This window comes from Dysidea avara, chromosome 1 (genome assembly GCF_963678975.1).
Source record: "Dysidea avara chromosome 1, odDysAvar1.4, whole genome shotgun sequence".
Classification (NCBI taxonomy): Eukaryota; Metazoa; Porifera; class Demospongiae; order Dictyoceratida; family Dysideidae; genus Dysidea; species Dysidea avara.
Genome location: NC_089272.1, coordinates 51,658,525 through 51,685,480, shown reverse-complemented (window position 1 = coordinate 51,685,480; position 26,956 = coordinate 51,658,525). Strand labels below are relative to the sequence as shown.

Below are 26,956 nucleotides of genomic sequence, written 5' to 3'. Positions count from 1 at the left end.
CATCTTTTCATGCAGTTGAAATGTTGTATTGTGTAGAAAAACAATCCCCACATTGCAAAAATTATTATTTAGTGATGCCTAGTAACTGATGCTGACTCACTCAATTCTTTTTGCTTCACAACAATGCCCCTAACTAAACCAACATGTTAAACTCAAACCCACAATGCAAGACTTTAAACAGCTGTATATAAATAATCAAAGGGAACTGATGCTTTGTAACTGCCTCAGCATCAAAGGCAATTGTAGACAGGGCTATATATCATGATATCGCCCTAACCACAGGGCGATATCTAGATATTACCCTGTGGTCAGGGAAATATGTGAAATATAACCCTGTGGTTTCCTTTGATCTGAGGTGTCAAAGTGGTATATATGTGTGTGTATATATAGTACACTATAACTTCTTACAATCCAAGATGTTTTCTCATTGCATTTAAGTTTTTCAGGGGAAAATTTTCCATTCACATCAGCCCCTTCATCTAATAAGTACTTGACAATATCTATGTGGCCTCCAGATGCAGCATAAGTTAAAGGGGTCCAGCCAGTAGTTTCATCACTGTAGCAAATATTTACAAATACATTCATTAAAGTTACTTGCATGATTATTACCATTATTATTAGTATTCATAATTTTAAGCAGTTAAACTAAGAAGTCCAATTAAATAAGGTGTAGCTAGAAGTACATTAAAAATGCACAGAGTACTTTTAGCCCACAATGTTAGAACCTTGGGTTAAAAGAAATGGATATTTTCTGTCACCTACTGTATTATATTGATATACATATATACGTATTGATATAAACAAGTAACATGCTTATGAGGGATATGATTGAAGTATTCACATGATTCCCAAGAACATGCAGTGCTTGAGGGGAGTGTATATATTTCAGTAATATGACACAAAATTCAGCCAAGCTGAATTTTGTGTCTACAGTATTTGTGCTATTACTGGTATATGTTACACTTCCCTAAATGAAACCATCAGAGATAGCAATTTATATAGTGAAACGGTGCCTGTTAGTGATCACAATCTGTAAAAATCATTCATGTATTAGGCATTTGAGTATCCTTAGTGATGCCATTCCCAACTACTCATAATTACTGAGTTATCAGAAGAGTTCATCGACAATACTCTCAGCACCCCTGGTAAATTATCGTTGGCTGATTTAAGTGCTTAGAGACTTATCTACCATTCAGGTAAGAATTTCACAGAATGTGTGAAGCTATGCCATATACGGTAAGCATAGCCACAAACCATATATCACTTATATACCAGAGTGAGGTACCTTTGATCTCCACCACAGGTGTGGTATATAATATATCTAATCCAAAACAGCCAAGCTGTAAAAAAAGAGTGCGGCCCTCAAAAAGGCTACGGTGAAAAAAGATGTGAAATCCAAGGTGGTGGCCAAGAAATGGCTGTGATGGTAGGTTAATGGTAAAAATTTTAATAATGACAATTCAGGTGAATTTTGTGCCAAGACCAAGCGGCACCAAAATTCACCTGAATTGTCGTTATTAAAATTTTTACCATTAACCTACCATCACAGCCATTTCTTGGCTGCCACCTTGGATTTCACATCTTTTTTCACCATAGCCTTTCTGAGGGCCGTACTCTTTTTTTACAGCTTGGCTGTTTTGGATTAGATTTCACTTCTTTTTGTATTTGTATACCCCAAAGCCGGCCCATGGCCGACTTTAGTGCTTTTTTAACCTATCTTTTTTTCTTTACCACAGGAAGAAAAAATAGATGGAGGAGATTTTAAATACTTTAACTAATTCAGATTTTATCAGTAAATGTACAAATTATATATATATATATATATATATATACTAGCTGTAGTACCTGCCCTATCGTGCAGGGCAGTATGTACAATGACATGGAAATTAAATGAAATTACAGTTGGTAATATACTATTATAGATACTTTATAAAAGACTAAGGAAACAATGTGGTGTAAGGATTGCATGAATGCAATAATTGTGGAGAAGTGCACTCTTATTGGAATATTTTGTGACTTAAGTTGCTCAAATTCTACCATCAACCAAACATACCATGAATTACTGTAATCTGCACTACAACGATTCTGTTATGACAAAATATAACGGCTTTATAAAATATAACAGCATGGGCACAGAGTGGGGGCTAGCAAGAAATAATAATAAATGAAAACAAAAAATTTTGAGTCATCCAGCCCAAGACAGCTCATGGAAAAAACCTGCCAGCCTTTTCTTTTGTTTTGCTGCACAGGAAAAACCGAAAAATGCTCCACTCTGCTTTGTATGCATGTGTAGAAAGAGTTCAAATCATTGCTGCAAAGTCTATAAATAGTTCCCATTTTCACAACGTGCCCCACGTTGTGAAGAACAGTCTGCCACGGGACCGTGTCATTTCACTGTGTAGCTGCAGTCATCCTTCCTCCGAGCAAACCATCCAGGATATGCATAAAGACAAAAGAATAGAAAAGATAAATAGTTTCACACATACATAAATATACAAAGCAACCATCTGATACATTTTTTTACCATAATACCTTCCTTACCACCATCCACAGGTGCTGATCCACAATATCACAAAGCAGCAGTAGCAGCAGACAAACCTAACTAAAGTGCATGTGTTGCCTATCTAAAAACTTCACTATAGACTACATTACGTGTTTTGCAATCCCCTCTAACTAAAAGTGTCAATCTATCTGCTGAACCTACCCTAGATAGTGCCACATAAAGCATGCCGTGTGTGAAGCTTTCGTCCGTCAAATCTAATCTTACAGCCTTAAAAGTTTGGCCCTGGCTTTTGTTAATGGTCATGGCAAAGCAAAGTGCAATTGGAAATTGAAGCCGTCTAAATTCAAAAGGCAAAACCAAGTTACTCGGAATGAGAGGAATGCGTGGTATTATAATATCGTGTCCTGCATATCTACCGTGAGAAATCTTGGCCTCTACTGTGTTAGCTGACAGTTTAGTAACTACACACCTAGTGCCATTAGTAACCCTTGGAGGATCTAGAGAGCGTAGAATAATAATAGGAGCGCCTACTTTAAGTAAGAGAAGATGCTGAGGTAGTCCAGATACCTCTAAAGAGTTCAAGAATTCTGTTGGAAAGTGAACAGCCTGAGATTCATCAGGTATGGTGTCCAAGGACCTGTAGTCACAGCAGTCACCAGGTAACTGCTCCACCAGACTCATGTTGATGGAATGAGTGGTCTTGTTAAGAGGAGCAAGAATGCAGCGTTCAGAAAGCCAAGCCAAGTACCTAAAGTTAGAGAGCAAATCTGGATACACCCTGGAAACCAGTTCCTCCTTGCTATCCACAAAGGTTCCCATGGTGTCAGGTAGCTGGACAACATCAGGTAGAGTGTCAATAGGAAACTTCCCATCTCCAATGGCCAATAGTTCTTCAGCGAATTGTCCAGCTGCCACATCCCCACACAGGTGCACTCTCATGTTAGTGTGTAGTTGTTTAACCACCACACTGTCCCCCAGATGAGATCGCTTGAGGCAAGCATCAACAATGTTACCTCTAGTGCCACCTTGAATGACAGGTAGAATCTGCCTGAAGTCACCACACAGTAGCATGCACTTGCCTCCCATTGGATTATCATTCCCTGTCAGATCCCTCAGGGTACGGTCCAAAGCTTCAAAAGCACCTCTGTTGGTCATGGGGGCTTCGTCAACTACTATGGCTTTAGCCTCTATGATCACCCTACATAGTGCAGTTCCTTTCTTGATGTTGCACATGGGGATGTCCGATGCATGCAAGTCCAAAGGGATCTTAAAGGTACTATGCAAGGTACGTCCTCCAGTCAAGAGAGTAGCAGCTATTCCGCTAGAAGCAGTAGCTAATGCTATGTCACCTACAGACCTGAGTTTAGCTAGAATAAGATTGATCAAGAAAGTTTTGCCAGTTCCACCAGGGGCATCCAAGAATAACATGCCTCCCTCGTCTCTATCTATCATGGAGCAAAAGGTGTCATAGACATCTTGCTGGTCAGCAGTAAGCAATGGAACATTACGATTTACGTATGCCTGTTGCTCTTCAGGATTATAGTCAATCTCCCTACAGTACACACGTGCAAACCTATCGCTATCCACTGCCTGAGGCTGGGGTAGCCCATACTCAGACAGTTCCCTACCTCCCATGGAAATAACTTTTTCCTGCAAGTCATTGAGAGCCACATTGAAGATGTCATCATTGAACTCCAAGTCATCATCCCGATGTTGAGTACGTTGCTGGTGCAAGAAGTCCTCTGCCATTGCTTCCTTGTGGTTCTCGTAAATCTCCAGAGGGTTGGATGATTCACACCAATTAAGGATCACTGCAAACAGGGTGCGAAGACTTGCAGGTGAGTTGCTGACTGATGCCTCTTCCATAGCCAAGTGGTACTGATTATCATCCTCAAGAAGACCTAACCTCAAACATGCATCCCTAAAGGAACTACAGAGGTCACCTTCAACAGTTCTCAAGTCAGCAAAAGACTGGGGTCCCCTAACATGATGAAGCAGCAATCGAAGGTAGAAGCATTCTCCCTGACGTAGACTGATGGTGTACACTCTGCCTATAACCTGAGCCTCCTTAACTCCAGGATGGTCAGCGACATCCTTTCCCTGTTTTCTCCTGTTCCAAGTCTTCCTGCTCCACGTGTAGTACTGAGGCACTTCTTCATACAACAGAGTCCTGGCGAAATCATCAGATTGACAGAGGACAAAGAACTCTGTCAACGTAGTCTTCGGAAGGTCACCAGAAGCCTGTTCTCTTGCAGTCTCCTCAGTGAAATACACTCGTTGGCCATTCTCCAAGTGAACAGCAAGCTGTTCAACAGGAGGGAACCTTTCATGTATGGGGAACTCCAGTATTCTCCAGGCAGCCTCGCTGCTGCTGATGTAGCGTGCATTCTGGAAGTCTGAGATCTCATCCACCTGATCAGACCTCAGAGCAAAGGTTGCCTGATCACAACCCTTGTGTACGTATTTCAGTACATACTTGATGGATTTGATGGACACGCAAAGCTCGACATTACAGTGACAGTTTAAAGAACGAAGCAGAAGTTTGTTGTAAGGCACAATCCACCTGTTGTCAATCTCTTGAGTAACGCGAGACCCCATCACCCTCATATTAATGGTAGCCACTTGTCCACCATCCTCAGGGCTCCTCCTCCTGTACAGTGGGTAACTGTCTGCACGTAGTTGGGTATCAGCCTTGAACTGCTTTGGGTAGCTCTTACTGCAGCGGCCATCTTCCATGCAGGGTGAGTCAGGGTTGATGCTCCCACAGGGCCCATGTACCATGTTGGAAATCACGATCTGATGCAGCTCAGGATCAACCATTGGATCAGGGATCTCAGCACAGATGACGTCATCAATCTTATCTGGAGTGATCTCGTGCTCTGGAATAAGCCATTGCAGCAAATGGCAATGTGGCAAACCGCGCTTTTGCCATTCTGTTGAGTAGAGCCAAGCCCGTGGTTTCCCAAAAATCATCTCCTTTGTGAGCATCTCTAACAATTTCTTCACCTTAAGCCTAAACACACGGGCCACTAAGTCTGGACGGTCCAGAGGCTCTTGACCTGGTAGTAGATTGTTCCTAATCTCTGGCCAATTAGGATTGGTGGTCATGGTGATAAAGAGGTCGGGGTGGCCATACTTCCTAACGTAGGTCATTGCATCCTGCTGACGCTCATGCATGTAGCGTGGTCCACCAGTAAATGACGACGGTAGGATCACCCTACGACCAACATTCCTGGGGTCACCATCCCCATCTACCATTGCATCTCGCAAATCCTGGTAGCAATCAGCACGTAGTGCCTTTTGCTCATGCCTGAGAAACTGTAAGTGCTCAGTTTCAATCTTACAGTAGGCGTCAACCAGGAATTGCTGGAAATGCCTTTTAGCCTTAAGCAATACAGGCACTTGCTGCCTGACCATGATGTGGTAGCGGTAATACACCATGGCTGCCAATTTCCTACCATTAGCCAATTTCAGGTTGATGTGCCATCCATCGGTGCCATAAGAAAAGAGTAAAGGATACTGTAAAGGATCATACCCCCTATGAAGTTCAGAAATGCACTGCAAAGACCCATCCCTATAGTGCAAAACTATGTCCCTATTATTTACATTATCATTAGGCATTAGCACTCCTACCTCGTCACACATCGGGCTATTGTACCTCCTAGCATGCTCTCCTACAGGCCGTTTGTTCTCATTAATCACTACCCTAATATTTGCTGGCTCATCATGCTGCTCAAATATTTCTTTAGCTACCTTAATAAGTTGAACATAGTGATTATCGTCATGCAAAAGCTCAGTAATACCCCTAACTATGTCAAGCCTTAACCCATCAACTATCCCACATCTTGTAGCTACTTCAGTTTGCTGGTTGTCGATAAAATAAATTTGGGAAAATTTAGGAGACTCACCTGTTGATGGAACTAAACTACCTATACGATGATAGACTTGACCCTGTACTCTAAAAGAAGGATTGAAGCCAGCCATAGTTATCTCGTTACAGCCAAAGCTTGTCATTTGAAATGCACTATTATACTTATGTATGCTAGCTAGAAAATGTTTACCTGCTGTGTTTATACCTTCACACAGGTGTCTCAAGAATGACTGGGGCTGTGGAAATGCCTCTAACTGGACATTACCCTTCAAGCAACAAAGGGATTCGGTCTCCTGGGGAAATTTTAATGCGCCGCAGTGTGTGCATTCTACACTAAGTGTGCCTACATCTGTAGTGTTGAAGAAGTTGTGTGGCTGATAGTTAAGCCCCCTAAAGCTTGGGTGTGTGCTTGCACGGACCTGTTGTCTGCGTGCTGTGTTAGCCTGCTGCTCCAGAGCTCTGTAGAGTGGATCAGCTCGAGCTTGTTGATGGGAAGCTGTATCTTGTTGTTGCTCCTCCCTCCTTGTTACTGGGTCTTCACGCGCAAGTCGACGGGCAGCTGTATCACGCTGCTGTTCTTCTTCTCTGGTGGCCGGGTCCGCACGCGCAAGTCGACGGGCAGCTGCATCGTGGATCCGTTCCTGTGATCTTCTTCCTTCGTCCTGGCGGGCCACACGATGGGCTTCTGCATCACGTTGTCGTCGTCTCTGTTGTGAGTCGAGTTCACACCTAGCACTGGATGAGGTGGTAGCTCCAGTTGAAGCCTCCTGGCGGCGCAGTATTTGTCGTTCTGCTTCTTCCCGTCTCTTCTCTGGATCCAATCTTTGGTTCTGCTTGCGTCTCTTTGCTTGAAACGCACAAAAAGTAGACGATCGTTTTCACTTAGGCGGCATGCTCGGGCATGCTTACACAGCACATCAAATGAATTTGAATTAGAAATATCACGTGTGTACAGTTGGCAAAAACACATGCAGTACAGTGCGAAAAAAGGTGTACTGAAAAGGTGCCCAAAACGAAAAAAAAAAATTAACACCAGCTGGACTCGAACCCACAACCTCGCGCACGTAAGACAGGCACCTAAACCATTAACCTACCTACTTCACCACATTGTTACAGCAATACTTTTGTCTTATAAAGACTTGTACAAATGGACTGAGATAGGTGTTTACTTGCGGTTTGCATGCGGTTTATAGAAAGAATTCAAGCGAATTTTAGTCTACACACCTGCCTTCAACGGCCCGTAGACGACTAACGATAGCTCGCACGAACTTTTCGAAAGCGTCATTGTTGAGCTCAATAATCAGCGCTTCCGTGATGCCAAAGACGCTTTGAAACGCGAAGCGGTTCGAGAGTACAATGTGTGACATCAAATGGAATGCAGACAGACAGACGGACAGACGGCTTTTCACTCTTATAATATAGATAATCCATACATTTATTACATGTCAATTATTCCCTATACAGATAACTGGTTTGCAGCTGATCTCTCTACTGGGTGACTTGAAATGTAGATGAACTCTACAGGGTGATTTGCTTGTAGTTGAATTTTCTATAGGATTCCCTCTACAGGATGACTTGTTTCTTTCTAGCTGTAGGGTTATCTGTTTGTAGTTGAACTCTCTATGGGTTGATTTGTTTGTAACTGAACTCTCTACAGAGTGATTTTGATGGAAGCTGAACTCTCTACAAGGTGATCTGTTTCTTACTGATCTATCTACAGGGTTACTGTGTCTCTAAAGGGTGATTTGTTTTTGTAGCTGAACTCACTACAGGGTGATCCTTCTAGCTGATCTCTCTACACGATGACTTGTTTCTAGCTGAACTCTCTACAGGGTGATTTGTTTGTAGCTGAACTCTCTACAAGGTAACTTCTTCTAGCTGATCTTTCTACAGGACGATTTGTTTGTAGCTGAATTCTCTACAGGATAATTTGTTTGCAGCTGAACTCTCTACATGATAGTTTCTTTGTAGCTGAACTCTCTACAATGTGACTTCTTCTAGTTGATCTTTCTACAGGGCGAATTGTTTGTAGCTAAACTCTCTACAGGGTGATCTGTTCGTAGCTGAACTCTCTACAGGGTGATTTGTTTGCAGCTGAACTCTCTACATGATGATTTGTTTGTAGCTGAACTCTCTACAAGGTACCTTCTTCTAGTTGATCTTTCTACAGGGTGAATTGTTTGTAGCTAAACTCTCTATAGGGTGATTTGTTTGCAGCTGAACTCTCTACATGGTGGTTTCTTTGCAACTGAACTCTCTACAAGGTGACTTCTACTAGCTGATCTCTCTACAGGGTGATTTGTTTGTAGCTGAACTCTCTACAGGATGACTTGTATCTAGCTGAACTCTCTACAGGGTGACTAGTTTCTAGCTGATCTCTCTACAGGGTGACTTGTTTCTAGTTGAATTCTCTACTGGTGATTTGTTTGCAGCTGAACTCTCTACATGATGGTTTCTTTGTAGCTGAACTCTCTACAAGGTACCTTCTTCTAGCTGATCTTTCTACAGGGTGAATTGTTTGTAGCTAAACTCTCTACAGGGTGATCTGTTCATAGCTGAACTCTCTACAGGGTGATTTGTTTGCAGCTGAACTCTCTACATGATGGTTTCTTTTTAGCTGAACTCTCTATAAGGTAACTTCTTCTAACTGATCTTTCTATAGGGCAATATGTTTGTAGCTAAATTCTCTACAGAGTGATTTATTTGCAGCTGAACTCTCTACAAGGTGACTTCTTCTAGCTGAACTCTCTACAGGGTGATCTTTTCGTAGCTGAACTCTCTACATGATGGTTTCTTTGTAGCTGAGCTCTCTCCTAGGTGACTTCTTCTAGCTGATCTCTCTACAGGGTGATTTGTTTGCAGCTGAACTCTCTACATGGTGGTTTCTTTGTAACTGAACTCTCTACAAGGTGACTTCTTCTAGCTGATCTCTCTACAAGGTGATTTGTTTGTAGCTAAACTCTCTACAGGATGACTTGTATCTAGCTGAACTCTCTAAAGGGTGATTTGTTTGTAGCTGAACTCTCTACAGGATGACTTGTATCTAGCTGAACTCTCTACAGATGGCTTGCATCTAGCTGATCTCTCTACAGGGTGACTTGTTTCTAGTTGAACTCTATACAGGTGATTTGTTTGCAGCTGAACTCTCTACATGATGGTTTCTTTGTAGCTGAACTCTCTACGAGGTACCTTCTTCTAGCTGATCTTTCTAAAGGGTGAATTGTTTGTAGCTAAACTCTATACAGGGTGACCTGTTCGTAGCTGAACTCTCTACAGGGTGATTTGTTTGCAGCTGAACTCTGGTGTCTTTGTAGCTGAACTCTCTACAAGGTAACTTCTTCTAACTGATCTTTCTACAGGGCAATTTGTTTGTAGCTAATTCTCTACAGGGTGGTTTATTTGCAGCTAAACTCTCTACAAGGTGACTTCTTCTAGCTGAACTCTCTACAGGGTGATCTTTTCGTAGCTGAACTCTCTACAGGGTGATTTTTTTTGCAGCTGAACTCTCTACATGATGGTTTCTTTGTAGCTGAGCTCTCTCCAAGGTGACTTCTTCTAGCTGATCTCTCTACAGGGTGATTTATTTGCAGCTGAACTCTCTACATGGTGGTTTCTTTGTAACTGAACTCTCTACAAGGTGACTTCTTCTAGCTGATCTCTCTGAACGGTGATTTGTTTGTAGCTGAACTCTCTACAGGGTGATCTGTTCGTAGCTGAACTCTGTACAGGGTGATTTGTTTGCAGCTGAACTCTCTACATGGTAGTTTCTTTGTAGCTGAACTCTCTCTACAAGGTGTCTTCTTCTAGCTGATCTCTCTAAAGGGTGATTTGTTTGTAGCTGGACTCTCTACAGGGTGATCTGTTTGTAGCTGAACTCTGTACAGGGTGAATTGTTTGCAGCTGAACTCTCTACACAGTGGTTTCTTTGTAACTGAACTCTCTACAAGGTGACTTCTTCTAGCTGAACTCTCTACATGGTAGTTTCATTGTAGCTGAACTCTCTACAAGGTGACTTCTTCTAGCTGATCTCTCTACAGGGTGACTTGTTCATAGGTGAATTCTCTACAGGGTGACTTGCCTGTAGCTGAATTGTCTATCAGATTAACTGTTTGTAGCTGAATTCCCTACAGAATAACTTGCAATGTAATATAATTCTATAATGGAGTAAGTTATAAACGTAGCTGAATGCTCTATTAGGGTGACTGTTCTATTAGAGTATCTCGATCTCGCATTTGCTACACGTAGTTACATCATAACTCAGTGGTTTGTAATCCGATTCTTCTGTACTACTGCAAGGACTTCCTATGATAATTATTCCAGCTACATACTGATTATCAGCTCATTGCTCTAAGTAGTTTGCCTGGTAGACGTGAAAACTAATAGTTTTTTTATTCATAAAAATCGATCGCGTAATTTTGACACAGGTTGGGCTTTGTGTCATATCTCCATGGTCTTTATCTCGATTTCTTTCGAACCACAAAAAAGCACTCTTACGATGGTGACTCCATCTACGTATCAATTTTCAACTCATTCATCGAAGGGGTTTACCCTGTAGGTGTGACGGACCTTCGACCTTATTTTACGCACTCAATTGGTCATAACTCCTTGAATGTTCATCGGATTCCTACCAACGTTAGTACTGAGATCCGCCTTAATGAGCCCTTTACGTGTGCCAAATTGCAGCCAAATCCGAGCACGCATTCGTGTTTTATGGCGGATTTTGCGAAGTTTGCGAAATGAAGTGGATAAAATGAAGAAATTAAAACGAAATTTTCTTCGCTCGTATCTCGGAAATGGCTGGTGCGATTTTCTTCAAATCTGGTATATAGACTCCCCTAACTGGCCGGCACATCTCTAGCAAATTTGGTTCCAATCGGATAAGGGATCACAGAGCTACATAGGTGTGAAAATTGCGTTTTCTTTCTTCCTGTTAATATACTCATGGTGTGGCGCGCTGGCTTCTTGGGCCGCACGACACACTACCGTGTGTCTTGATATATATCTAATCCAAAACAGCCGAGCTGTAAATAAAGAGTGCCGCCCTCAAAAAGGCAATGTTGAAAAAACATGTGAAATCCAAGGTGGCGGCCAAGAAATGGCTGTGATGGTAGGTTAATGGTAAAAATTATAATAACCGAACGACAATTCAGGTGAATTTTGGTGCCGCTTGGTCTTGGCACAAAATTCACCTGAATTGTCGTTATTAAAATTTTTACCATTAACCTACCATCACAGCCATTTCTTGGCCACCACCTTGGATTTCACATCTTTTTTCACCATAGCCTTTCTGAGGGCCGCACTCTTTTTTTTTACAGCTTGGCTGTTTTGGATTAGATTTTACTTCTTTTTGTATTTGTATACCCCAAAGCCGGCCTATGGCCGTTTTTGAGGCTTTTTTAACCTATCTTTTTTCTTTACCACAGGAAGAAGAAAAGATGAAACAGATGTTGAATACTTTAAATATTTCTGATTTTATCAGTAAATGTACATTAAATTTTATATATGTAATACATAATATTTATTACAGAACTCTCCATGGTGGTTTCTTTGTAACTGAAAATTCTACAAGGTGACTTCTTCTAGCTGATCTCTCTACAGGGTGAATTGTTTGTAGCTGAACTCTCTACAAGGAAACTTCTTCTAACTGAGCTCTGTACAGGGTGAATTGTTTGTAGCTGAACTCTCTACAAGGTAACTTCTTCCAGCTGATGTCTCTACAGGGTCACTAGTTTGTAGCTGAATTCTCTACATGGTGGTTTCTTTGTAACTGAACTATCTACAAGGTGACTTCTTCTAGCTGATCTTTCTACAAGGTGATTTGTTTGTAGCTGAACTCTCTACAAGAAAACTGCTTCTAACTGATCTCTGAACAGGGTGAATTGTTTGTAGCTGAACTCTCTACAAGGTAACTTCTTCCAGCTGATGTCTCTACAAGGTCTCTAGTTTGTAGCTGAACTCTCTACATGGTGGTTTCTTTGTAACTGAACTCTACAAGGTGACTCCTTTTAGCTGATCTCTCTACAGGACGATTTGTTTGTAGCTGAACTCTCCACAGGGTGATTTGTTTGTAGCTGAACTCTCTACAGGGTGATTTGTTTGTAGCTGAATTCTGTATAGATGATTTGTTTTCAGCTTAGCTCTTTACAGAATGGTTTCTTTGTAGCTGAACTCTTTACAAGGTAACTTCTTCTAGCTGATGTATCTACAGTGCCACTAGTTTGTAGCTGAATTCTCTACATGGTGGTTTCTTTGTAACTGAACTATCTACAAGGTGACTTCTTCTAGCTGATCTTTCTACAAGGTGATTTGTTTGTAGCTGAACTCTCTACAAGGAAACTTCTTCTAACTGATCTCTGAACAGGGTAAATTGTTTGTAGCTGAGCTCTCTACAAGGTAACTTCTTCTAGCTGATGTCTCTACAAGGTCACTAGTTTGTAGCTGAACTCTTTACATTGTGGTTTCTTTGTAATTGAACTCTCTACAAGGTGGCTTCTTGTAGCTGATCTTTCTACAGGGTGATTTGTTTGTAGCTGAACTCTCTACAAGGAAACTTCTTCTAGCTCATCTCTCTACAAGGAGATTTGTTTGTAGCTGAACTCTCTAGCTGAACTCTCTACAGGTGATTTGTTTGCAGCTGAACTCTCTACATGATAGTTTCTCTGTAGCTGAACTCTCTACAAGGTAACTTCTTCTAGCTGATCTCTCTACACGGCGATTTGTTTGTAGCTGAACTCTCACATGATGGTATCTTTGTAGCTGGACTCTCTACAAGGTGATTTCTTCTAGCTGATCTTTCTACAGGGTGATTTATTTGTAGCTGAACTCTCTACAAGGAAAATTCTTGTAGCTGATCTCTCTACAGGGAGATTTGTTTGTAGCTGAACTCTCTACAGGTGATTTGGTTGCGGCTGTATTCTCTACATGATGGTTTCTTTGTAGCTGAACTCTCTACAAGGTAACTTCTTCTAGCTGATCTCTCTACAGGGCAATTTGTTTGTAGCTGAACTCTCTACATGGTGGTTTCTTTGTAGCTGAACTGTACAAGGTGATTTCTACTAGCTGAACTATCTCTATCCGTAGTTGAACTCCCTACAAGGTAACTTCTTCTAGCTGATCTCTCTACAGGGTGAATTGTTTGTAGCTGAACTCTCTACATGGTGATTTGTTTGTAGCTGATCTCTATACAGGTTACTTGTTTCTAGCTGATCTCTTGAATTCTATTCAGGGTGACTGCTCTATCAAGACACACGGTAGTGTGTCGTGCGGCCCAAGAAGCCGGCGCGTAACACCCGTGAGTATATTGACAGTAAGAACGAAAACGCACTTTTCGCACCTTCGTAGCTCTGTGTTGCCTTGATGAAACAAGACGATTTTTGCTGTGGACACTGCCTCCATCTTCAGCACTCCACATTCCAAAGTTGAGCGAAATCGCTTCAAGCGTTCCCGAGATATGCGACTTCAAAAATTGGCTTAGTTTCTTCGTTTGTTTTTTTTCTTCATATTTTTCTTCCTCTTTTCGCACACTTACAAAAACTGCTATAAAACGCGAATTCCATATTCGATCGCCTTGAAATTTGGCACACAGTAGGGGGGTATAAAGGCGCATTTCTGTACCAACTTTGGCTGGAATACGATAAACAGGCAAAGAGTTATGAGCGATTATTCACCAAAAATATCATCAATATGTTGTCACGCCTACAGGGTAAACCGCGTATGGGAAGTAGCTGAACATCGGTGGATGAATAGGTTAACTATTGAACCTCAAACCTTTTGTGGTTTGAAAGAAATCGATCTAAAAACCAGGAAGATACAACGAAAAAACCAACAGTGTGTAACAATCACGCAATCGAGATTAGTTAATAAAAAACGACTGCTTGCCACGCCTACCAGATAAACCGCTTGGGGTAATGCTTTGAAAATCGCTGTACAGATGGAGTTATCATCTTAGAAAGGCTCTTCAATGGTGTAGAAGAATCAGACTTAAAACCACGGAGTTATAACACGAAATCCAACTTGGTGTAGCAAGTGCGAGATCGAGATACTCTAATAGGGCAGTCATCCTAATAGAGCAATCACCCTAAAGAGAATTCAAGAGATCAGCTAGAAACAAGTAACCTGTATAGAGATCTGCTACAAACAAGTCACCCTGTAGAGAGATCAGCTAGAAGAAGTTACCTTGTAGGGAATTCATGTAACTACAGAAAGAGATAGTTCAGCTAGAAGAAATCACCTTGCAGAGTTCAGCTACAAAGAAACCACCATATAGAGAGTTCAGCTACAAACAAATCGCCCTGCAGAGAGATCAGCTAGGAGAAGTTTCCTTGTAGAGAGTTCAGCTACAAACAAATCACCCTGTAGAAAGATCAGCTAGAAGAAGTCACCTTGTAGAGAGTTCAGTTACAAAGAAACCACGATATAGAGAGTTCAGCTACAAACTAGTGACCTTGTGGAGACATCAGCTAGAAGAAGCTACCTTGTAGAGAGTTCAGCTACAAAGAAACCATTCTGTAAAGAGCTCAGTTGCAAACAAATCACCTGTACAGAATTACGTTACAAACAAATCACCCTGTAGAAAGATCAGCTAGAAGAAGTTACCTTGTAGAGAGTTCAGTTACAAAGAAACCACCATGTAGAGAATTCATTTACAAACTAGTGACCCTGTAGAGACATCAGCTAGAAGAAGTTACCTTGTAAAGAGTTCAGCTACAAAGAAACTATTCTGTAAAGAGCTCAGCTGTAAACAAATCACCTGTACAGACAAACAAATCACCCTGTAGAGAGATCAGCTAGAAGAAGTTCCCTTGTAAAGAGTTCAGCTACAAAGAAACCATTCTGTAAAGAGCTCAGCTGCAAACAAATCACCTGTACAGAATTCAGCTACAAACAAATCACCCTGTAGAAAGATCAGCTATAAGAAGTTATCTTGTAGATAGTTCAGCTACAAACAAATCACCCTGTAGAGAGATCAGCTAGAAGAAGTTTCTTTGTAGAGAGTTCAGCTACAAAGAAACCATCATGTGGAGAGTTCAGCTGCAAACAAATCACCTGTAGAAAGTTCAGCTACAAACCAATCTCCCTGTATAGAGATCAGCTGGAAGAAGTTTCCTTGTAGAGAGTTCAGCCACAAACAAATCACCCTGTAGAAAGATCAGCTAGAAGAAGTTACCTTGTAGAGAGTTCAGTTACAAAGAAACCACAATGTAGAGAGTTCAGCTACAAACTAGTGACCTTGTAGAGACATCAGCTAGAAGAAGTTACCTTGTAGAGAGTTCAGCTACAAAGAAACCATTCTGTAAAGAGCACAGCTGCAAACAAATCACCTGTACAGAATTCCGCTACAAACAAATCACCCTGTAGAAAGATCAGCTAGAAGAAGTTACCTTGAAGAGAGTTCAGTTACAAAGAAACCATAATGTAGAGAATTCAGCTACAAACTAGTGACCCTGTAGAGACATCAGCTAGAAGAAGTTACCTTGTAGAGAGTTCAGCTACAAAGAAACCATTCTGTAAAGAGCTCAGCTGCAAACAAATCACTTGTACAGAGTTCAGCTACAAAGAAACCTCCATGTAGGGAGTTCAGCTAGAAGAAGTTACATTGTAGAGAGTTCAGCTACAAAAAAACCATCATGAAGAGAGTTCAGCTGCAAACAAATCTCCCTGTAGAGAGTTCAGTTAGAAGAAGTTACCTTGTAGAGAGTTCAGCTACAAAGAAACCATTCTGTAAAGCGCTCAGCTGCAAACAAATCACCTGTACAGAATTCAGCTACAAACAAATCACCCTGTAGAGAGATCAGCTAGAAGAAATTACCTTGTAGAGAGTTCGGCTACAAAGAAACCACCATGTAGAGAGTTCAGCTGCAAAGAAATCACCCTGTGGAAAATTCTGCCACAAACAAATTGCCCTGTAGAAAGATCAGTTAGAAGAAGTTATCTTGTAGAGAGTTCAGCTACAAAGAAACCATCATGAAGAGAGTTCAGCTGCAAACAAATCTCCCTGTAGAGAGTTCAGTTAGAAGAAGTTACCTTGTAGAGAGTTCAGGTACAAAGAAACCATCATCTAGATAGTTCAGCTGCAAACAAATCACCTGTAGAGAGTTCAGCTACAAACAAATCTCCCTGTAGAGAGATCAGTTAGAAGAAGTTACCTTGTAGAGAGTTCAGCTACAAAGAAACCATTCTGTAAAGAGCGCAGCAGCAAAGAAATCACCTGTACAGAATTCAGCTACAAACAAATCACCCTGTAGAGAGAACAGCTAGAAGAAGTTACTTTGTTGATAGTTCAGCTACAAACAAATCACCCTGTAGAGAGATCAGCTAGAAGAAGTTACCTTGAAGAGTGTTTAGTTACAAAGAAATCACCATGGAAAGTTCTGTAAAAAATATATGTATTATATATATATAATTTGTACATTTACTGATAAAATCAGAAATATTTAAGGTACATCTGCTTCATCTTTTCTTCTTCCTGTGGTAAAGAAAAAAAATAGGTTAAAAAAGTCCCAAAGCCGGCCATAGGCCGGCTTTGGGGTATACAAATACAAAAAGAAGTGAAATCTAATCCAAAACAGCCAAGCTGTAAAAAAAGTGTGCGGCCCTCAAAAAGGCTATGGTGAAAAAAGATGTGAAATCCAAGGTGGCGGCCAAGAAATGGCTGTGATGGTAAAAACTTTAATAACGACAATTCAGGTGAATTTTGTGCCAATTGACCAAGCGGCACCAAAATTCACCTGAGTTGGTGTTATTAAAATTTTTACCATTAACCTACCATCACAGCCATTTCTTGGCCGCCACCTTGGATTTCACATCTTTTTTCACCATAGCCTTTTTGAGGGGCGCACATTTTTTTTACAGCTTGGCTGTTTTGGATTAGATTAGGATGACTGCTCTATTAGGATGACTACTCTATTAGAGTATCTCGATCTTGCACTTGCTACACCAAGTTGGATTTCGTGTTATAACTCCGCGGCTTTAAGTCTGATTCTTCTACACCATTGACGAGCCTTTCTAAGATGACTACTCCATGTGTACAGCGATTTTCAAAGCATTACCCCAAGCGGTTTATCTGGTAGGTGTGGCAAGTAGTCGTTTTTTATTGCTAATCTCGATTGCATAATTGTTACATACTGTTGGTTTTTTTCGTTTTATCTTCTTGGTTTTTAGCTCGATTTCTTTCAAACCACAAAAGGTTTGAGGTTCAATAGTTAACCTATTCACCCACCGATTTTCAGCTTCTTCCCATACGCGGTTTACCCTGTAGGCGTGACAACATATTGGTGTTATTTTTCGTGAATAATCGCCCATAACTCTTTGCCTGTTTATCGTATTCCAGCCAAAGTTGGTACCCAGATGCGCCTTTATACCCCCCTTCTATGTGCCAAATTGCAAGGCAATCGGATAAGGTGTTCGCGTTTTATAGCAGTTTTTGTAAGTGTGTGAAAAGAGGATGAAAAATAAGAATCTATGGCTACCCACCACTTGAAGAAGTGGCTTCATCTCCTGAGAAGTGCTACCCGAGTAATTCTTTATTATCCGGGAGTTTGCTGTCCCAGTGTGTCATATATATCAAGGGAAGCCAAGCTCAATTTACTTTCCTGTGTCAATGCTTCCTCTGATCCCCAACTCCATGAGTTGGGCTTATACCTGCAGTTAGGGAAAGATTTCCTACAAGTACAAGGGAATGATTACTCCATCTTAATGGCTGCCAAGAAACAGCTTACAGATTTCCCATTTGCTTGATCACTCTACTTAACGGCCAAACGTCAGCTGTCAGAGGAGACCAAATCTTGTTGTGAGAATCACCTCCAAACACTATCAGTTCAGTATAAATTTAATGATTCAGCTAAGTTGGAAGCTACTTGTGGTTCCTGGAATCATTTGTTGTCAGAATTCCACCCGGGACAATTATCCTTTCTTTTAAGGGCATCGTCTGACATGTTACCAACTGAGGTTAATTTGCGTAGATGGAAAATTCAGTGTAATGCGTGATGTGTCTTATGTGACTCTGCATGTCCCACTACCACCCATATTTTGAGTGGGTGCCCAGTGGCTTTGGACCAGAACAGATACTCCTACCGGCATAACTTGGCATTGCAATGTTTGGCATACCAATTTATTGATCTTTGTGAAAATTTACCATTTATCCAAGTTTTTGTTGACCTCCCAAACTTGCAAGCCAGTGTGTCACCTCCAGCCACAATTCCACCAGAGGTGATGGTGACTTCTTATCGTCCAGACCTTGTATTTTACAATACTGCCACCAACTCTATTGCCTTACTTGAGTTGACCTGTCCATTGGATTCAGAACACCATCTTCAGTCAGCCAGGTTACGTAAGTAGAGTATCAGCAACTGTTAGCAGAATTAGATCGTTTGAATGTTTCTAACTATTACGAAACTCTTGAAATCAGTGTTCTAGGCCACTACCATCCTTTTTGTGTAAAGAACTTATGGAACCTGTTACATTTTGTTCACCAGGATATATTAGTGTCAAAAGCAGCTCTAAGGAAAGTTTTGGAATCTGCTTCGCAGAAGTGTATTACAGCATCTCAAAGAATATTTATGACTAGGGACTGCCGTGAGTGGTTTCCTGCCTCCCCAGACTGACTCTTTAGTTAGTTAAATGTACATGCATGTATACTTACTTTATGTTTTGTACTCCCTTGCCATGCCCACCCAGGTGTTTTTAACCAACCCTGTCTGGTGGTCGCATGTGACCGAGGATTCCTTAATGTTAATGTAAATGTTTGTGTCTCTTTATAATAATGATGGTTTTCCCTAAAAAAAAAACCCAAGAAACTAAGCCAATTTTTGAAGTCGCATATCTCGGGAACACCTGAAGCAATTTCGCTCAAATTTGGAATGTGGAGTACTGGAGTTGGAGGGCATGTCCACAGCAAAAGTCATCTTGTTTCATCAAGGTAGCACAGAGCTACGGAGGTGCGAAAATTGCATTTTCATTCTTCCTGCCAATATACTCACGGGTGTTGCGCGCCGGCTTCTTGGGGCGCACGACACACTACCGTGCGTCTTGATATATATATATATATATATAAGATATTTAAGTGTAGTGAACTATACTAAGTGGCATCCATTATATTTATGTAAATTTACTAAGGTTTGCATCTTCCCACCAAACATTTATATCACCACTTCATTTTGACAATTTTACAGGATTGGTAATATGAACCAAATTTAAGGGTGCCATATTGTACTTTATGTGGGATACCAATTAGCCACATAATTCTACTGTATGAGTCATAAAGTACAGTTATGTGGATAATTGAGCAAATACAGTACAGTGATGTAAGGAATGATATGAAAACAACCCAGCACCATTGATCATGTACGTGGCATTGCAAATTGCTAAAACTAGCAAACTAATTCTCCCAGTTTATTCTAAGATGTTGACTATAGATATATTATATGAACAATTACTGATAGTCTAGTCACCAGCAATTGAAGCAAAAACCCTACTCATGCAGCATGATTGGACATTGTGAATGGCTAAAACTAGCTGAATTAGATTGCATAAACACTTACTGTGATAGTCTGATTGCCGAAAATTGAGCGAATCGGGTACTTGAGATAATCGCTCTGACTAAGATGACCAGGAAGTAAAATATAACATTTAAAGCACTGCCTATACTTGTGTGTACAAAAAATACAACACCTGGGGGTGTCTTCATGCTGTATTAGCCTCTAGACACACCCTCTCATGCTGTATTTTCCATACATACATACAGCAGTGCTTTAACTATAACTTACAGTATCCCAAATGGTGCTTTTGAAGTAACCTTAGGTCCTTACAGCTGTGCTGTGGCTCATTGTAGGATGCAACATTGGTTAATATAGTCTGAAATTATTAATATAAGAATCTAATCCAAAACAGCCAAGCTGTAAAAAAAGGGTGCGGCTCGCAAAAAGGCTATGGTGAAAAAAGATGTGAAATCCAAGGTGGTGGCCAAGAAATGGCTGTGACGGTAGGTTAATGGTAAAAGTTTTAATAACGACAATTCAGGCGAATTTTTGTGCCACTTGGTCTTGGCACAAAATTCACCTGAATTGTCATTATTAAAATTTTTACCAATAACCTACTATCACAGCCATTTCTTCGCCGCCACCTTGGATTTCACATCTTTTTTCACCATAGCCTTTTTGAGGGCTGCACCCTTTTTTACAGCTTGGCTGTTTTGGATTAGATTTCACTTCTTTTTGTATTTGTATACCCCAACGGCCATAGGCCGGCTTTGGGGCTTTTTAAACCTATCTTTGTTTCTTTACCAAAGGAAGAAGAAAAGATGAAGCAGATGTTAAATACTTTAAATATTTCTGATTTATTAGTAAATGTACAAATTATATATATAATACATATATTTATTACAGAACTCTCTACATGATTGTTTCTTTGTAACTGAACACTATCTACAATGTGACTTCTTCTAGCTTATCTCTCTACAGGGTGAATTGTTTGTAGCTGAACTCTCTACAAGGTAACTGCTTCTAGCTGATCTCTCTACAAGGTGGTTTGTTTGTAGCTGAATTCTTTACAGGGTCATTTGTTTGCAGCTGAACTCTCTCTACATGGTGGTTTCTTTGTAGCTGAACTCTCTACAAGGTAACTTCTTCTAGCTGATCTCTCTACAGGGTGATTTGTTTGTGGCTGAACTCTCTACAGGTGATTTGTTTGCAGCTGAACTTGTTACATGATAGTTTCTTTGTAGCTGAACTCTCTACAAGGTAACTTCTTCTAGCTGATGTCTCTACAGGGTCACTTGCTTGTAGTTGAACTCTCTACATAATGGTTTCTTTGTAGCTGATCTCTCTACATGGTAACTTCTTCCAGATGATGTCTCTACAGGGTCACTAGTTTGTAGCTGAACTCTCTACATGGTGGTTTCTTTGTAACTGAACTCTCTACAAGGTGACTTCTTCTAGCTGATCTTTCTACAGGTGATTTGTTTGTAGCTGAACTCTCTACAGGTGATTTGTTTGCTGCTGAACTCTCTACATGGTGGTTTCTTTGAAACTGAACTCTGTACAAGATGAATTCTTCTAGCTGAACTCTCTACAGGATGATCTTTTCATAGCTGAACTCTCTACAGGTGATTTGTTTGCAGCTGAACTCTCTACATGGTGGTTTCTTTGAAACTGAACTCTCTACAAGGTGACTTCTTCTAGCTGATCTCTCTATAGGGTGATTTGTTTGTAGCTGAACTCTCCACAAGGTGATTTCTTCTAGCTGATCTCTGTACAGGGTGAATTGTTTGTAGCTGAACTCTCTACAAGGTAACTTCTCCTAGCTGATGTCTCTACAGGGTCACTTGTTTGTAGTCGAACTCTCTACATAATGGTTTCTTTGTAGCTGAACTCTCTACATGGTAACTTCTTCTAGCTGATGTCTCTACAGCGTCACTAGTTTGTAGCTGAACTCTCTACAAGGTAATTTCTTCTAGCTGATCTTTCTACAGGGTGATTTGTTTGTAGCTGAACTCTCTACAGGTGGTTTATTTGCATCTGAACTCTATACATGATAGTTTCTTTGTAGCTGAATTCTCTACAAGGTAACTTCTTCTAGCTGATGTCTCTACAGGATGATTTGTTTGTAGCTGAACTCTCTACAGGTGATTTGTTTGCAGCTAAACTCTCTACACGATAGTTTCTTTGTAGCTGAACTCTCTACAAGGTAACTTCTTCTAGCTGATGTCTCTACAGGGTCACTTGTTTGTAGTTGAACTCTCTACATAATGGTTTCTTTGTAGCTGAACTCTCTACATGGTAACTTCTTCTAGCTGATGTCTCTACAGGGTCACTAGTTTGTAGCTAAACTCTCTACACGGTGGTTTCTTTGTAACTGAACTCTCTACAAGGTGACTTCTTCTAGCTGATCTTTCTACAGGGTGATTTGTTTGTAGCGGAACTCTCTACAGGTGATTTGTTTGCAGCTGAACTCTCTACATGGTGGTCTCTTTGTAACTGAACTCTGTACAAGGTGAATTCTTCTAGCTGAACTCTCTACAAGGTGACTTCTTCTAGTTGAACTACATAGTTGAACTCCCTACAAGGAAACTTCTTCTAGCTTATCTCTCTACAGGGTGAATTGTTTGTAGCTGAACTCTCTACAGGGCGATTTGCTTGTAGCTGATCTCTATATGGGTTACTTGTTTCTAGCTGATCTCTTGAATTCTTTTCAGGGTGAATACTCTATTAGGGTGACTGCTCTATTAGAGTATCTCTATCTTGCACTTTCTATGCCAAGTTGGATTTCGTATTATAACTCCGTGGCTTTAAGTCTGATTTATCTACACCATTGAAGAGCCTTTCTAAGATGATTACTCCATCTGTACAGCGAATTTTAAAGCATTACCCCAAGCGGTGTTTCTGGTAGACGTAGGAAGTAGTCGTTTTTTATTAGCTAATCTCGATTGCATAATTGTTACATACTGTTGGTTTTTTCGTTGTATCTTCCTGGTTTTTAGCTCGATTTCTTTCAAATCACATAAGGTTTGAGGTTCAATAGTTAACCTATTCACCCACCGATTTTCAGCTTCTTCCCATACGCGGTTTACCCTGTATGCGTGACAACATATTGGGGTTATTTTACGTGAATAATCGCTAATACTTCTTTGCCTGTTTATCTTATTCCAGCCAAAGTTGGTACCGAGATGCGCTATTATAGGCATTGCAGCCCGATTTTTAAAATTTGGGAAAACAGGCTTTTTATATGCTCAATAGATAGAGTACTGATTGCCGATCTCAGAAATATATAGTTTGTTGGGTTGGAATTAGCTACTTTGGCATGCACAGTGCTTAAAAACTGAAAAAAGGTACACTTTTTCTCTGGGGCTCCCATACATTTTACAGGGAAAAATGGCACAATTGAATCAGGAAGCCATCTAGCAATCTGGACTATCTTGAAACTGCAGTTTCTTCTAGCTGCAAGTTTGTACATGTAAAGAGAGTAACTTCAGGTCTTATTGGATCTCAGTGATCTTTGTATGCTTTGTGGTGAGCAAATATGCTTCACCTATTGCACACTTCTCAATACAATGGTGTATACCCATAGACAAGTGGCTATCTCAAGTTGGTAAAAACATCAAGTTAACAACTTATAAAGGTAAACAACTAAAGTGGAGGTGCCACAATGATGCAACAGTACCTAAGGTGGAGTTGTGGTTTCAATTATGGCATTGTTATGCCGACTTTGAAGTGGTTTATACTTTTGAGCTGATGACACAGCCATCAGAAAATTGCTCTGGAGCTGAAAATCGCTAACCTGAGTGAAGTAACTATGCACTTTAAAGTAAGCACCAGTGACTACCTTCCACCCGACAGTACATTTTTTAAAGTTTTAAAGTGCTCTACATACATTACAAGGCTTGAAAACATTACAAAACAACACAAAACTTACTTATATGTAACGCGCACGATAAAACTAAGATTTTCATGATGATCATCGTGTGGACAAACCCCACAGCGATTTTCATCCTCATTGGAGCTCGGACAACAGAGCAATCCCAAGTTAAACAAGAGTTGTCATTTTATGCCAGAGTTCTATTGGGGAATATACGGAGAATTTTTTATTAAAAAATCTCGGATACTGGAATGCCTACTTTATACCCCCCTTCTGTGTGCCAAATTTCAAGGCAATCGGATATAGCGTTCACGTTTTATAGCAGTTTTTGTAAGTGTGCGAAAAGAGGATGAAAAATAAGAAGAAAGAAAAAAACAAACGAAGAAACTAAGCCAATTTTTGAAGTCGCATATCTCAGGAATGCTTGAAGCGATTTCGCTCAAAATTGGAATGTGGAGTACTGAAGTTGGAAGGAGTGTCCACAGAAAAATTCGTCATGTTTCATCAAGGCAGCACAGAGCTACGGAGGTGCAAAAATTGCGTTTTCGTTCTTCCTGTCAATATACTCACGGGTGTTGCGTGCCGGCTTCTTTGGCCGCACGACACACTACCGTGTGTCTTGATAATAATTAGACTGAATCATTGAGAAGGTCCACTTATTAGATGCAGCACTGTGATAGTCTTAACAACATACCGTATACCGGGAATCACTAACTGAAGAAAACGTTTGTGAATTTTGTGATGCATTTGTGAATTATTTTCTTGCATACTTTTCTGAAATGTCCTCTGAAAAACATTTTTACCTTCTGGTTCTTTTAGTGGGTCCAGAATCTCCAACCTTCCTTGCACGATTTCATGCCTTAGTCACATTGACTATGCCAGTACTAAGTGATATGCCGTATCAAGAAATGCCACCCATTCATATTATTATAAATGGTATTGTTCAGCTTTTACAAAATCTTAAACCATCTAAAGCTCCTGGACCTGACAAAATTCCAACCTCTCTTTTGAAAGAACTTGATTTTGAGTTTGCACCTAGTGTAGCTGTTTTTTATAAAGTTTCACTTGGACATGGCCAACTGCCTCAGGAATGGAAACATGCCAATGTAGTCCCCATTCATAAGAAAGATGATAAAGTATTGTCTAGTCTCCCTTACTTGCATTTGCTGCAAAATTCTTGAACATATTATATGCTCCAACATCTTTAAGCGCCTAGACATCAGAAATATTTTGTGCAATAATCAGAGTGGTTTCAGAAAAGGGCAGTCATGTGAAACATAATTAATAACAACACTGGATGATTTTCTACAGAATTTGAATTCAGGACTACAAACTGATGTGCTGGCTACTGCTAGATTTCAAAAGAGGATTCGATAAGGTCCCATATCAATGCTTGTGTTATAAATTATCACATTATGGGATCTGTGGTGCAACTCTTGAATGGATTTAAAGTTTTCTTATGAATAGAACTCAAAAAGTGATTGTAAATGGATACAGTAGTAGTTCTGGTGAAGTGATATCTGGAGTCCCACAAGGAACAGTCTTAGGATCATTACTGTTTCTTTGTTATATCAATGATTTACCCAGTCATGTTAAATCATCTGTTGAACTTTATGCTGATGATCTTTACAGAGCAATAGATTGTGCTCCAGATCATGAGATACCTTACGGGTGCTTTGTGATTTTCCCCAAATTTGATATAATTCCTGAAGCGATTTTCCTCAAATTCAGTATGTGGAGTACTGACAGTGTGGGGCATTTTCACAGCAAAAATCATCTTGTTTTGCAAAGGCAACACGGAGCTACGAATGCGAGAAAATCGCGATTTCTATCTTCCTGTCAATGTACCCACGTTGTGTGGCACGCCGGCTTCTTGGGCCGCACGACAAACAACCGTGCGTCTTGATATACATTTCCGCAGCCCAGTACATTTTTACAGTTGAATACTCTGTATAGTATGTACTTCCTCTTCTGTCCACTAAACTGCGTAGCACTAACTGATAGCAAAACAATATTACTTGTACTTAAGAGTGTATTAGCATGCATTTCTTAGTTATGTCATTTCTGAGGTACGGACAGTAGTATGTACTAAACTTCCCTGATAAGAGAGACTACACAGTAATGTGCTTGTACAGAAGGCAGTCACAGAAGGTGGTTTTCATATAATTTGATTACCCTGGTACAATCTGACTGCTCTATTAGAATACAATGGTATTTTGAATTATTACACTGGTAGCTGCACCACTGTGTAACTGCTATTATAATTTCATACTTGCATGTTCACTTATAACCTTGGGGATATTGAAAATTCCATGCTAAAACAAAATTAATGTAGCATGCCCATATGTAGTGTGCTTGGTATTGTGGATAAACAGTAGCATTGTTGCCTAGGCTTACTATAAAGTAGTAGGATTCCCTTTTTATTGGCCACTGGAACCATGTGATAATATAGTGCACGGTGCTAACAAATGATGAATCAAGCAATAATGACTCACATTGGGGTAAAGGCACATTAAATTCACCTTTGCTTTATCTGCAAATGGAAATGTAGCTATCTTCCACATGATATCTTTTGCATTTTGTCTAAATTACTACTACTACTACCACTACCACTACCACTACCACTACACTACTACTACTACTACTGGATTTCATTAAAATGATTACACATGTACGTTTGTACAGAGATTTAATACTACTACTACTACCACTACCACTACCACTACCACTACCACTACCACTACCACTACCACTACTACTACTAAATTACAACAGTTCTGAAACATTAAATCTGAAAGTTCATTATACATGGAAATCACATAATTATTATTATGTTCTTTATGAGGAAATTCATATTTACTCCTGCAGTCCATATCTTGTACTTACTGGAAATGTCTCCAAAATGTTGTACCTGTTTATTGAACAACAAGGGAAGCAAACGCTATGGTAAATTCAGCCATTTCTGTACCAAGAAATTTGAAGGAAATCCCCATCTATCTTTTAAAAGGAAATTCCACCACCATATGTGGGAAAACCGTCAATCTACGCACATAAATAGATTGTGAGATACACGATTTAAAACATTTCAATCCAGCATAGCTTGGGAAGGACAAAAGCTACGAGTTTGAAATTTTCACCGTGAATGCTTAATATTGGGCTCTCAAGACCACTTGTGCCACTGAGAAATAAAGAAATGTATGTAGAAAATATCTGGACAACTGTCCAAGGCTGTT

At 40.3% G+C, this 26,956-nt stretch overlaps 1 long non-coding RNA gene across 1 annotated transcript; it reads right to left on the bottom strand.

Moving 5' to 3' along the window:
* Positions 1–2,050: 2,050 nt before the first annotated feature.
* LOC136268348 (uncharacterized) lies at positions 2,051–7,670 on the bottom strand. The gene is made up of 2 exons (XR_010706984.1): positions 6,794–7,670; positions 2,051–2,598 (listed from the first exon to the last, which is right to left on the bottom strand). It is a non-coding gene; the product is annotated as an uncharacterized lncRNA (long non-coding RNA).
* Positions 7,671–26,956: the final 19,286 nt, after the last annotated feature.